This window comes from Alligator mississippiensis, chromosome 14 (genome assembly GCF_030867095.1).
Source record: "Alligator mississippiensis isolate rAllMis1 chromosome 14, rAllMis1, whole genome shotgun sequence".
Classification (NCBI taxonomy): domain Eukaryota; kingdom Metazoa; phylum Chordata; order Crocodylia; family Alligatoridae; genus Alligator; species Alligator mississippiensis.
The window spans coordinates 40565-54121 of NC_081837.1; the positions used below are offsets into that span (position 1 = coordinate 40565).

The following is a 13557-nucleotide window of genomic DNA, read 5'->3' on the forward strand; positions in this document are numbered from 1 at the left end:
TCATCGTGGTGTCCTGTGACCAGCGGGGTCCCCCAAGGCTCTGTCCTTGGATCCATACTGTTCAACATCTTCATTAACGATGCGGACACTGGAGTCAGAAGCGGGCCGGCCAAGTTCGCCGACGACACCAAACTTTGGGGCAAAGCATCCACGCCAGAAGACAGGCAGGCAATCCAGGCTGACCTGGACAGGCTCAGCAAGTGGGCGGATGAGAATCTGATGGTGTTCAACGCCGATAAATGCAAGGTTCTCCACCTTGAGAAGAAAAACCTGCAGCATCCTTATAGGCTCGGCAGTGCTACGTTGGCTAGCACTATGGAAGAAAGAGACTTGGGGGTCATCATTGACCACAAGATGAACATGAGCCTGCAGTGCGATGCTGCGGCTATTAAAGCAACCAAAACGCTGGCTTCCATCCACAGATGCTTCTCAAGCAAATCCCGGGACATCATTCTCCCCTTATACTTGGCCCTGGCGAGGCCGCAGCTGGAGCACTGCGTCCAGTTTTGGGCTCCACAATTCAAAAAGGATGTGGAGAAGCTTGACAGAGTCCAGAGAAGAGCCACGCGCATGATCAGAGCTCAGGGAAGCAGACCCTACGACGACAGGCTGAGAGCCCTGGGGCTCTTTAGCCTGGAAAAGCGCAGGCTCAGGGGTGATCTGGTGGCCACCTATAAGTTTATCGGGGGTGACCACCAGTATCTGGGGGAACCTTTGTTCACCAGAGCGCGCCCCAAGGGATGACGACTAGGTCGAATGGTCATAAACTACGACAAGACCGTTTCGGGCTGGACATAAGGAAGAATTTCTCTACTGTCCGAGCCCCCAAGGTCTGGAACAGCCTGCCGCCGGAGGCGGTTCAAGTGCCTACACTGAACACCTTTAAGAGCAAACTGGATGCTCATCTTGCTGGGATCCTATGACCCCAGCTGACTTCCTGCCCTTTGGGCGGGGGGCTGGACTCGATGATCTTCCGAGGTCCCTTCCAGCCCGAATGTCTATGAAATCTTCCCAGTGGCTGCTTCATAGGCCTGCAACCTTCACAAGATGGCTCCTCCACACACGTAAGGAAAAGGCAATTGGCACTATCGACAACTCCGAGGCTTCGCGGCACCGGGGACAACAGCCGCTCCCTGCCGAGACGCCGCACGCGACTTATCCCCTACGCCCCAACCCCCGGCCGACAGCTGTCACAGGACAGCCAGACCCCTCAGGACTTTCCCTTCGATAGCAAGGGAAGCAATTTAGGTGTGCAAACACAGGTCTCCTGCCAGATCTGGGAACAACAGAAAAAGGCTGCAACAACTTTCAAGACAACAAGACAAACAAAGGCACATGGACAGAGGACAAGCCAGTCCCAGCACCGGTGGGAGAGCCTGTACCAAGACAGCCAGGTAGGCAAAGACGCACCAAACTTCTGCCCCGCCAAAACCTGGAGAGGGCCAGACACCGGCACCCAAGTGTTGTAGCAAACACAGCTCAAGGAGCCAAAAAACCTGCTGGCAGGAACAGGCACGCATTCTCAAGCCTCGTGAAGAGCCGCACGAGGGGCCCCTGGACACAGCAGGCCACCGCAAGAGATGAGAGGAAGCTCAAATGCCGCAACACCCTGCTCCAGCATCTCTGACTGGGATCACCTAACGTAGACACCATGCCAGACCAGGGCCTTCCCACCACATCCAGACACCGCCCGCCCCAACCCACCCCACCTCCCAGCATCCTGCTTCTCTTCCTCCATTACCACTGTTCTGCTCCGCTCCTTAGCCCTCTTCCTTTTCCTCCACACATACCAGGACCGTACAGAGAACAGACAACAAGTGATCAGCCCAACAAGCAGAACTAAACACAGGATGAGCAAACCACTGAGCAAGTCCCACAACACACAGCAAGCCAACAGAGCACCTCATCACACTGCAAAGGGCACACAGAGGGCACGCAGACACCAGGGCGAAGGCCTCAGCCCAGAGAACCGGCACACGCCACACGTGGCATCGCAGTGCTCCGTCACCCCTTGCGCAGCCTCGCTTGCCATCCCTTCCCCACGGGAGGCAAGCGCCTGCCGAGGACGCAAAGGAAAACCTCGGCGCAACGAGCACAGAAAACAACAAAGGGCAAAGCACAAAAACCTGCCAGACCTGGGCAACCCCACACTGCTTCAAGCAATCATTTACCAACTGCAGGATGTGCCCATTCAATGCCAACACACCATGCAACAGCCAACTCCTACTGCTTCATCCTCCATGGGCACTAGTCCACTCCACCCCCTGAACCAGCATACATTTCCCTGCACACGGGCCAGGACCCTAGAAGGAAGAGAACAGGTAGTCACTCCAGGACCACAACCAAGGAGAAGGAACCCACAGTACAACTCCCACACCACACACCCGCTCCCCGGCTCAAAGGTCTCCGAGGGGCGCCCGGCTACTACGCCTCCCATTCAGCCGCAGAAAAGGCTTTAGCCTCGGGACAGCCCTCACCGTGCCTGGCATTATGCCGCTCCTTCTGCAGCCCTCACTTGTCCCTGCTTCGCTTCGTCTCCTCTCACAGGATGCAGGAACCTCCTGACAGCACATGGGGAAAGTTCACTACCAAACAAAAGGACAAAGCACAAGCAACTGCCCCAAACAAGCAACATAGGGTGCATTCAGACCCCTCCCAAAGGAGGGGACCAATTTAATTGCCAACACACCCCTCCTTCCAGCTCTGGGAATAGGAAAGCAAGAACAACAAGTGCTGCACTGATGTTCAAAATCCAAGTAGACAGAAACACCAGTGACAAACCCAGACAGACAGAACAAAGTGCCCTTCCCAGAACGGAAGGGAGGCCAGCAGCAGCAGCAGCAGCAGCAGGCAGGCAGAGGCAGAGAGACAGGCACCCGCTCCTCTGCCCCACCACGCCCAGGGACAAGATCTGCATCCAGATGCCAGGGGCAAACACTGAAACCACCTATATACTCAAAGGTTATTGTCAGCCTGTACAAAGAGAGCCAGGACACACACACAGGCTAAACCCAACCCAGGCTTACACCACCCAGCTCTGGGGCACCCCAGGAGGCCAGAACCCTGCTGGAAACAAGAAGCGCCAGACACTATCAGACACTAGGCGTTTGCTCCCTCACCCAAAAAACCACAGGGAAGAAACCACTCACCACCACCCCACCACCCCTCCCTAACCAAGCCCACTTTTAAGTATTCTGTTCCTTCATCTTCCAACACTGTGGCACAGTACTCCCTGTATCCTTCACCCCATCAAGATAGACTATGCTGGAAAAAGAACAGAAACCTAGCCAGCCCAGAGAGCAGAAGAAACGGCACAAAGCTAGAGACAGGGAAAGCTCCTCTGCAAACACCCGGCAGACACATCCAGACCCACTACTCGCTAGCTGAGCTCTTAAAGGCTTGCCTGTGGCCGCCCAGAGCCAGATAGTCACAGCGCATCAAAAAGCAATGCACCACAGCAACCACCATACACACAGTACATCCTGCAAACAAGATAGAACAACTGTGAAAGAAACGGTCAGACAGGGAAACGAAGACATCGCACCGCTCCGAGGAAGCTCAGACGCACCGCAGGTTCCAACCGCGTGATGCCGCAGGGCCAGGGGCCTGACGCCACACAAATTGGGAAGTCAGGAGACAGCTGTGCGTTTTCTCCTCCGCCATCTCTGGGGCTCTTCACCTCTTCTTCCAGTCTCTGCTTCACAGTCCTGAAGCCTTGGCAAGAGGACTCCTCCACAGACAGACAAAAGAGACACACTTGCCACTGTTAACAACTCAGAGGCCCCATGGCACTGGAGGTAGCAGCCCCTCCTGCCAGGACTCCATGGGCAACTTTTGTTATTTTTTTGTTTTTTTAAACCACCTGATCCCGTAGCTGCGAGGGTGCAGGCAGAGCCCTCTCAGGGCTTTCCCATAGCAAGCAAGGGAAGCACTTGAGACGTCCAAACACAGGTCTCCTGCCAGTTCTGGGAAGAGCAGAGAAAGACTGCACTGACTTGGAAGACAACACGACAAACAGAAAGGCACACGGACACAGGACAAGCCATGCCTGGCACCGCTGGGACAGCCTGTGGCAAGACAACCAGCTAGGCAGAGACGCACACCAAACTTCTGCCCCCGCAAAATCTAGAGAGGGTCAGACACCAGCACCCAAATGTTGGACCAAACCCAGCTCAGGGACCCACAACACTTAGTGCCAGAGGCAGGCAGGGATACTCAAGCCTCATGTACAGCCAGATGAGGGACTCCTGGCCAGAGCAAGCCACTACTAGAGATGAGGCAAACCTCAAACCCGACAACACTCTGCCTGAACCTTCCCACCACACCCAGACAGCCCCGCTATCCCAAACGCAAAACATCTTTTAGCATCCTGATCCTCAGGGGCCCTTACCCTTTCCCCTCACCATTCCCTCCATGTACACCAGGAACCTAGAGAATAGAGAGAACAGGTATTCACCCCAAGTGGAGGAACAAAACACGGGTGAAGGGAACCACCGGGGGAATTCACACCCCACACATGCAGCCAAGGGAACACCTCAACACACTGCACAGGGTAGGCAGACAGCAGGGGGAAGGCCTCAGCCCTGAGAGCCAGCAGCCACCACAGCCGGCATCACACTGCCACACCAGCCATCGTGCATCCTAACCCTAACTCTCCCCATCCCAGAGGCACGCGCCTGCTGTGGGCACAAAGGAAAAACCTCACCACAAAGACCCATAAAGGGCAAAGCAGAAATACCTGCCAGACTTCACAACCCCAGACTACTCCAAGCAAGCTCCTTACCTACTACTGGATCTACCCATCTAATGCCAACACACCTCACAACACCCAGTTCCTCCCCAACTGCTCAGCTCCACTCCCTGAACCAGCATTCACTTCCCTCCACACTAGACAAGATCCTACAAAGGGACAGAACAGGCAGTCACCCCTAGGGGCACAAGTGAACAGACAGAGGGACCAACAGGTACAATTCCCACCCCACGCACCCAGCCCTGAGCTCAAAGCTCCCCAAGGCATGCCTGGCCAGGGTGCACCCATCCAGCCAGGACAAAAGGCTCACCCCCAGACGCAGCACTCGCCCAACCTGGCATAACGCTGCTCCTTCTCCAGCCCAGTCTCATCCCTGCTTGCCTTCCTCTCCACACAGGGGTACACAGGCACCTCGCACCTCCTGAAGCCACACGCAAGTGCAAAGCACAAGCAACTGCCCTACTGGAACACAATCCCACGCCGCTCAAAGTAACATCTTACTCGCTACAGGCTCTGCCCCCAAGTCCACCCGGAAGTCACCACGGGTGCGCAGCCGCCCGCTTCCTCCACTTCCTAAATGGTCGCGGCTCTACGTCGCTTCTCCTCTATCTCAAGCTCTCTTTTGCTCACGGTCCAAACATTGGCATTACCCCAAAACAACAAGCAATTACTACATGGGACAGTATTCATATCTCATAGTACTGAGGGGAGACACCTTCCCCTCCAAACCACTCCCAAAACAAAGTAGGCAGGGTGCAGTCAAGCCACTCCCCAAAGGGGGAACCAATTTAGGTGCCAACATGGCCTTCTTTCCAGGTCTAGGAAGAGCAAAGGAAGAACAAAGGAAGTGCTAGAGTGGTTAAAACAAAAAACCAAAACGAAGAAAAGCCACAAACAAACAAGGAAGGAACACCAGTGACAAACCCAGAGAGACAGAACAAAGCGCAGTTCCCAGAACGGAAGGGAGGCCAGTGGCAGCGGCAACAGGCAGGCAGAGGCAGAGACGCACACATGCGCTCCTCTACCCCCGCACATCCAAGGGCAAGATCTGCACCCAGATGCCAGGGATAAACCCTATATAGCCAAGGGCAATTCTGAGACTTCACACAAACACAACAACTCACAACCAGGGTAAAATCTAATCCAGGGTTATACCACCCAGCTCTAGAGCACACTTGGTGCCCACATTCCCCTCCGTCACCATCACTGCCCAGGAAGCATGGAGCTCCAGACACTGTCCCACACTAGGTATTACCTCCCCCACCTGAAAATCACCAGGGCAAATCCCATCCCTGCAACTCTAACCCAGCCCACCTTTCACCATCCTGTTCCTCCACCTTCCATCATCACGCCACAACATGCCCTTGTATCCTCCTCCCCCGAGATCAACGCAGCTGAAAAAACAACAAAAACCTCATCAGCTCTAAGAGGGGACACAAGGGCACAAACTCAGAGGAAGAAAGCTCCTCTCCAAACCCCCACCACACACATTCAGCCCCACTACCCACCAACTGAGCTCTCAAAGGCTTGCCTGTGGTCACCCGGAGCCACATATTCACAGCAATCAAGGAGTCACCAATCACAGCAACCGCCACACATACGGCGCAACCACCACAGGAGACCCCTCGTCTCCTACAGGCACTACTCGCCACAGCCACGACCGTGCGGCTCATTCTCCACTCAACCTCACAGCTGGAAAGGGGAGGGGGTACGCCACCTGCAAAAGGTACACGCACAAAACCACCTGGAAACACGAAAGAGCGAGTGCGAAGAAGCGGTCCGACAAGAAGACAAATACGTCGCGGTGGTCCGAGGAAGCTCCAACCCGCCGCGGGCTCCAGACGGGTGACGCCACAGAGGCAGAGGCCTCACACGAGACAAAATGGGAAGGCGTGAAAGGGCTGCCCATTTCCTCCGCTGCCACCTGTGGGTCTCTTCACCTATTCTGCCAAGTGTCCGCTTCACAAGCCTGAAGCCCTGGCAAGATGGCTCCTCCACACGCACATTCACAAAGAGGCAATGGCCACTATCAACAACTCAGAGGCCTCACAGCGCTGGGGACAGTGCACCCTCCCTGCCAACACTCCCAAGCAAATTTATTTTACCACCGCCCCCCATAGCTGTGACTATCCAGCCAGAGCCCGCTCAGGAGTTTCCCTCAGCAAGCAAAGGAAGCAATTTTAATGTGCAAACGCAGGTCTCCTGCCAGTTCTGGCAAGAGGAGAGAAATGCTGCAGCGACTCTCAAAGCAACAAGACAAACAAGAAAGCACACGGACACAGGACAAGCCATTCCTGGCACTGGTAGGAGAGCCTGTGGGAAGACAAACAGCTAGACAGAGACGCACGCCCAACTCCTGCCCCAACAAAACCTGGGAAAGCCAGACACCGGCACCCAGATGTTGGACCAAACCCAGCCCAGGGAGCCAAAAAAGCTAGTGGCAGGGGCAGGCGGGGATGCTCAAGCCTCACGCAGAGCCAGATGAGGGACCCCTGGCCACAGCAAGCCACCGCAAGGAACGAGGGAAACTTCAGGTTCCGCAACACCCCGGTTGACCGTAACTGCTTGCACTAATTGAACTCATGACAACGTCCCACACCAGGGCCTTCCCACCACACACAGACACCCCCACCATCCCACAGCACCTTCTAGCATCCTGCTCGTCTTGCTCCCTTACCACTGCTCTGCTCCAGTCCCTCGCCCTCTCCCTTCTCCTCAGTGGCTTCCTTCTCCTGTGTTTACTTCTGCTCCTTGGGCTGAACTCCAGTCCAGGGTCCTGATCTTTGCGGAGGCATTCCCACCCTACACGTCCAGCCAAGGGAGCACCTCTCCCCACCACTAAGGGCACACACAGGGTACACAGGCACAAGGGGAAAGGCCTCACCCCTGACCGCCAGCACTTGCCACACCTGGCATCACTCTTCTCCTCCAGCCCTCAAGCATGCTTGCTTGCCATCCTCTCCCCATACGGGAGACAGGCACCTGCTGAGGCAGCCAAGAAAAAACCTCAGCACAACTAGCAACAAAGAGCAAAACAAAAACTAACTGCCAGACTCCAAAAACCCTAGACCGCCCCACGCCGTTTCGTACCAATTGCCAGAACTGCCCATCCGGCACCGACACGCCGTGCGGCATCGAGTTCCTCCTGCTTCACCCTCCGTGGGCGCTGCTCAGCTTCACTCCTTCAACCAGCAGTCATTTCCCTCTGCACAGGTCAGGACCCTGCAAGGGACAGAACACGCAGTCACCCCAAAGGGGACAAATGAACAGAAGAAGAAACCCACAGGTACAATTCACACCACACACACCCAGGCCCCAGCTCACAGCTCTCCAAGACGTGCCTGCCCAGGGTGCACCCATCCAACTGTGAGAAGGGCCTCACCCCAAGAGACAGCACTCATGGGACCTGGCATCGCGCTCCTCTTCCTCCGGCGCACTCTCCTCCCTCCTTGCCATCCTCTCCACACAGGGGAAGCAGGGACCTCCTGAGGGCACACAAGAAACGTCACTGCAAAACAAAATGGCCAAGCACAAGCAACCGCCCCATGGGAAGACCACGCCACACCGCTCCAAGTAACATCTTACTCACTGCAGGCTCTGCTCATGCACACAGGTCCACCGAACAGGCAGAGGCCTCCCTCCAGGTGACCCAGAAGCGAGCATGGCTGCACAACCACCTGCTTCCTCCACCCGCTTCTACCTAGCGCTGGCTCTAGGTCTCTTCGCCTCAGCTCTTCTCCACTCACGCTCGACATATTAACATCACACCCAAAACAACAAGCAATTACTACACGCAACAGTATTCACATCTCATAGTACTGACAGCAGAGGCAACGCCCCCCACCCCCAGCAGCCTAGGACACCGAAAGCATAACACCCCCACTCGCACGCGAGGCACACAGGGTGCAGTCAAAGCCCACCCAAATGAGGGGATCAATTCAGTTGCAAACACACCTATCCTTCCAGCTCTGGGAAGAGCAAAGAAAGAAAGAAGTAGTGCTGCTGTGATTTTAGATATCAAAGTAGAAAGAAACACCAGTGACACACCCAGAGACATAGGACAGAGTGCAATTCCCAGAACTGAAGGAAGACCAGTGGCAGCAGCAACAGCCAGGCAGAGGCGGACACGCACGCACCCGCTCCTCTGTCCCAGCACATCCAATGCTGTCACCTGCACCCAGAAGCCAGGGGCAAACACTGAAACCCCTAATATACTCAAGGACAATTTCCAGCCTTTACAAGGAGTCAGGTCTCACCACCAAACTAAACCCAATTCAGGCTTACACCCCCTGCTCTGCAGCATCCCTAAGGGCCACAAGTCCCTGCTTCAGCATCACTTCCCAGACAGCACGGAGCTCCAGACCCCATCACGCACAAGGCGTTTCCTTCCCCACCCAAACACGACCAGGGAAAACGCAACCCAGCCTCCCACTTTAACCCAGCCCACCTTTCGGGATCCAGTTCCTCCATCTTCTGCCACCACCGCAGAAGCCTCGCTTCTGTTCCTCTCCCCCACAACATTGAGGCCACTGGAAAAAAAACAAAAACCTCATCAGCCCACCGAGGGAATGCAAGGGCACCGACTCGGAGATAAGGGACGTTCCCCTCTCCAAACCCCCAGCATACATCCAGCCCCCCTATCCACTAACTCTGCTCACAAAGGCATGCCTGTGGCCAGCCTGAGGTGCATATTTACAAGCAATCAAGGACTCAGCTAACCTACACAGGGGACAGCCACCGCAGGAGAGCCCTCACCTCCAACAGGCACTACTCACCCCAGCCACAATCATGCTGCTGCTTATCCAGGCATCCTCACAGCAAGAAGTGGGAGCGGAGACGCACCGCCTGCAAAGCTACACACAAAACCTCCTAGAAACATGAAAGAACAAGTGTGGAAGAAGTGGTCAGGCAGGAAGACAAACGCATCACGCTGTTGCAAGACAGCTCAGACCCACCCCAGACTCCAGCCAGGTGATGCCACAGGGGAAGAGGCCTCACACCACGCAAATCAGGAAGTCACAACAGGGCTGCCCGTTTCCTCCTGCACCATCTCTGGGACTCTTCACTTCATCTTCACAGAGTCTGCTCCACAGCCCTCAAGCCTTCAGAAGATGGCTCCTCCACACACATACAGAGACAAAGAAAAGGAAATTGCCACTATCAGCAACTCAGAGGCCTCACCGGGCTGGGGACAGTGGCCCCACCCTGCCAAGACCCCATGGGCACCCTTTCTTTTCTTTTTTTTTTTTTAACCCCACCCCCACCCCCATAGCTGCAAGGGTGCAGGCAGAGTCCTCCTAGGGCTTTCCCACAGCAAGCACAGCAAGCACAGGTATTCACCCCAAGTAGAAGAACAAAACACAGTCAAAGGGAACCACCGGGAGAATTGCCACCCCACACATCCAGCCAAGGGAGCACCTCAACACACTGCTATGGGCACGCACAGGGTAGGCAGACAGCAGGGGAAAGCCTCAGCCCCGAGAGCCAGCACTCACCACACCTGGCATCACGCTGCGCCTTCAGTCCTTGTGCGCCATCAGTCCTCATGCTTGCTATCCCTTTCCCAGATACGATGCAGGCACCTGCTGAGGACGCAAAAGAAAAGCCTCAGCATGAAAAACATCAAAGGGCAAAGCACGAATGTCTGAGTCTAGCAGTTACCCCACACTGCTCCAAGCAACCCCTTACCAACTGCAGGATCTCTCCATCCAGAGCTGCAACCCACAAGAAGCAAATACCTCGCTCCAGGTGATCACGTGAGCATGGCTTCAGGCCGTCTCCAACTCCTTCCACGCCATACCAGCTCCAGGGCTCTTCACCTCTTCCTCAGCTCTTCTCCACTCAGGACCAGACTTTGGTCATCTTGCCAAACATGTCCACACCGCCAAAAATGAACAACAGAAATTAACACTTGCAGCGCTATGCGCAGGTCTCACACCACCAACGGGACAGCATCCCCTCCCTCCCAACCAGGGGTACAACAGCAGCTTGGACTGGCCCCACTAACAAACCGCAGGGGGCTGCAGCTACACCCCTCCCAAGTGAGGGGATCAATTTACATGCAAACACAACCCTCCTTTCAGTCCTGGGAAGAACAAAGTAACAAGTGCTGCAGTGATTTTTAAGAACAGAAGTACAAAGACAGACACCAGTGACACACCCAGAGAGATGAGACATAAATGCAATTCCCAGCACTGAAAGGAGGCATGTGGCAACAGGTACAGCCAGGCAGAGACCCAATCCTCTGTCCCACCGCAACCTGGAGATCTTTGCACAGACTCAGAGCAACTCTGGGCCAAGCCAGCCCAGCCGTACACCACTCATCTCAGAGGCACTCCTGGGTGCCATGGCCCTCCGCTTGAGTAGCCCTGCCCTGGGAGCGTGCAGCTCAGGACACCAACCCAGAGCAGGGACTTCCCAGCCCACCCAGACACCCCCACTCAAAACACCACCCCCGCTTGAGGTAAGTCCACCTTCCATCACACTACTCCTCCTGCTCTATCCTCCATCACCATGCCACGCCTCCACTTCTTTGCATCCATCTCCAACCCAAAGTCTCTCCACAACAGCCAGGATCCTGAAAGACAAAACAAGCCACGGAGCCCACAGGGTCAATCAAGAGCAGACTGAAAGGCAGGGGAAATCCCTCCCAAACAGCATACACACACATCCAGGCCCCACCACCCAGTGTCTCCAAGCTCCCAGAAGCCATCCCTGTACCTTGCAACAAACTGACAAATCAAAGACAACCCCACACGGATCCAAGGAAGCTTGCACCTCCCCCGGGCTGTGACCGTGTCCCGCTCCAAGGCAGCTAAGGGCACAGGGGCAGAGGCCTCACCACAGGGAATCCAGAAGCACACACCCAGCCTCTTGCTCCCTCCACGAGTCATCAGCTCTAGGTCTCTTCATTACACTTGCTTCTCAGACCCTAGAAACTTTGGCAGAAAGGCCAACCGACCCCACCACAACCAAAAAAACCTTACAAGCAACTACACTTCCAGTCCTCACAGCACCGAGGGCAGAACAACTCCCACCCAAAGAGTTACAGAAGCAGCTCTATTCCACCCCGCACCCCCTCCATAGGAACCAGTCATCCGCTCTATAAGTTTTCCCCCTTCCAGAGGCTTATTCCGTCTCTCCAGAGCGCTCCGATGGTCTAATCTCAGCAGCTCGTCACCATGCTTAATGAAACAACCACAGTGCTCTGGAGCCTGCCCACAGATGCACGCAGGCTGGGGGAGGGGGAAGAAGAGAGATCAGGCCCCTCACTGCTTCCCCCCCCACAGCCCTCAGCAGAGCCTGCCAACACGAGCTGCTGGGCATTGCACAGCCCCCGAGTTGCAGGGGGCGGGTGCTTCCCTCAAGGCTGCCCAGGCAGGGTGCTAGCTGCACGGCTGCAGCCCCAGCTCACAGGCTGCACCTGCTGGATCCAATGGTGCACCGGTTTCTGGAAGCCTGGCTGTGCTCAGAGAAGCTCAGGCTGGATGTGTTTCCAGTGCCCAGGGAGCACAAGAGTGACTCTTGAAATCAAATGACCGCTTTTTTTTTTTTTAATAAAATTAGTCATTGTTGTAGATGTTCTCTTTTTAGAACCTAACTTGGTATTTTTCTGCTTCTGAGATGACAAAACCCCTTCCTGAAAGGAGTGTTTCCAGGGGGAAAGGAGAGGGACTTCTAGTGGCAAAGGCCAGGGTTACGGGATAGGACTTGCTGCCCAAGGGGCAGGGCACCGAGCCAGGGGCAGGGCTGCAACCCGTGCCACCACTTGGTGAGTGGCCCTGCACCGGAAATAATTGCTGACGCTGTGTTAAAGTACGCACTCAAAGGGTACCTAAAAATCCTGGACTTCAATAAATACTTTTGGAATAAAAATGTAATTCCTAGCGTTTTGGGGGCTGCAGCTAGTAAACTAGCATTAAAAACAGCAGAGCTCAGGACGCCGCCCCACAACGGGACCGCTCACCCCCACCCCGCGCGAGACGCATTTCTGCCGGGCCCCGAGACCAGCCGGCCGCAGCTGGCTCCCGGCACCCGCAGTCAAGCCTTCCGCCCCCGCCCCCCGGCAGGGCAGGGCAGGGCAGGGCAGGCCAGGTGCGGCTGGGGCACCTCGGGCCAAGGCCCAGGGCACGCAGGGGCCGGAGCCCAGGGGAAGGCCCAGCCGGCACAGGGGACACTCCTCGCACCCAGGCCCCGCGGCCCCCTTCTCCTCGGAGACCAGGCACCGCGGCGGAAAGACCCGCCCCGACTCGAGGCAATTAACGCGGGCAATTAACAGCACTCCCAGGCCAGGACTCGGACCGAGGGCAGGTCTCAGCCAACGGCTCCCAAAACACCCCCGGCCCCAGCAAAGCAGGGCCCCAGGCGCCCGAGGGACAGCACCCCGCCGAGCAGCGCGCCCGCCGGCTGGGAGCAGCGCAGAGAAAGCGGCGGGTTAACAACACGAAAACGAGGACAGACAAAACGCAGGAGCGCGGGGACACGGGGCAGCGCCGCCCCGGCACGGGGGACCGGGCACGCCCAGCCCGCACACAGGGCGAGGCGCCTTCCCCGGCCCCGGCGCAGCGCAGCCCACAGCTCCGCCTCCAGCGCCCCGAGGCCGGCCCGCCGAGCCCCGCCCCTTCCGGTCACGTGCCGCGCCCGCCGGCGCTCGGCTTTTCACGGGATGAGCGCCCCGGGCGCGCAGGGAGGCAGCTCCGCACGGGCCGCCGGGCCCCGCCGCACGAACCTGGGCCCGTGGCCGCCACCGCCCCGGCGGCACGAGCCGCACCTCGGCTTCCCGCTGCCGCGCCGGGACCCGAGGGCGG

The 13557-nt window shown here is 56.7% G+C and overlaps 1 long non-coding RNA gene across 37 annotated transcripts in view; it reads right to left on the reverse strand.

Moving 5' to 3' along the window:
- Positions 1–13557, reverse strand: part of LOC132244826 (uncharacterized) — a 44747-nt gene that overhangs the window by 14608 nt on the left and 16582 nt on the right. For 22 of the 37 annotated variants that reach the window (XR_009456613.1, XR_009456618.1, XR_009456637.1 and 19 more), the window contains 8 exons: positions 11224–11327; positions 10489–10612; positions 10246–10335; positions 9706–9868; positions 9526–9619; positions 8340–9279; positions 8133–8235; positions 7841–7972 (listed from right to left, as the gene is read on the reverse strand). This is a non-coding gene — a long non-coding RNA (uncharacterized LOC132244826). The other 15 variants (XR_009456623.1, XR_009456620.1, XR_009456624.1 and 12 more) reach the window with 15 other exon arrangements.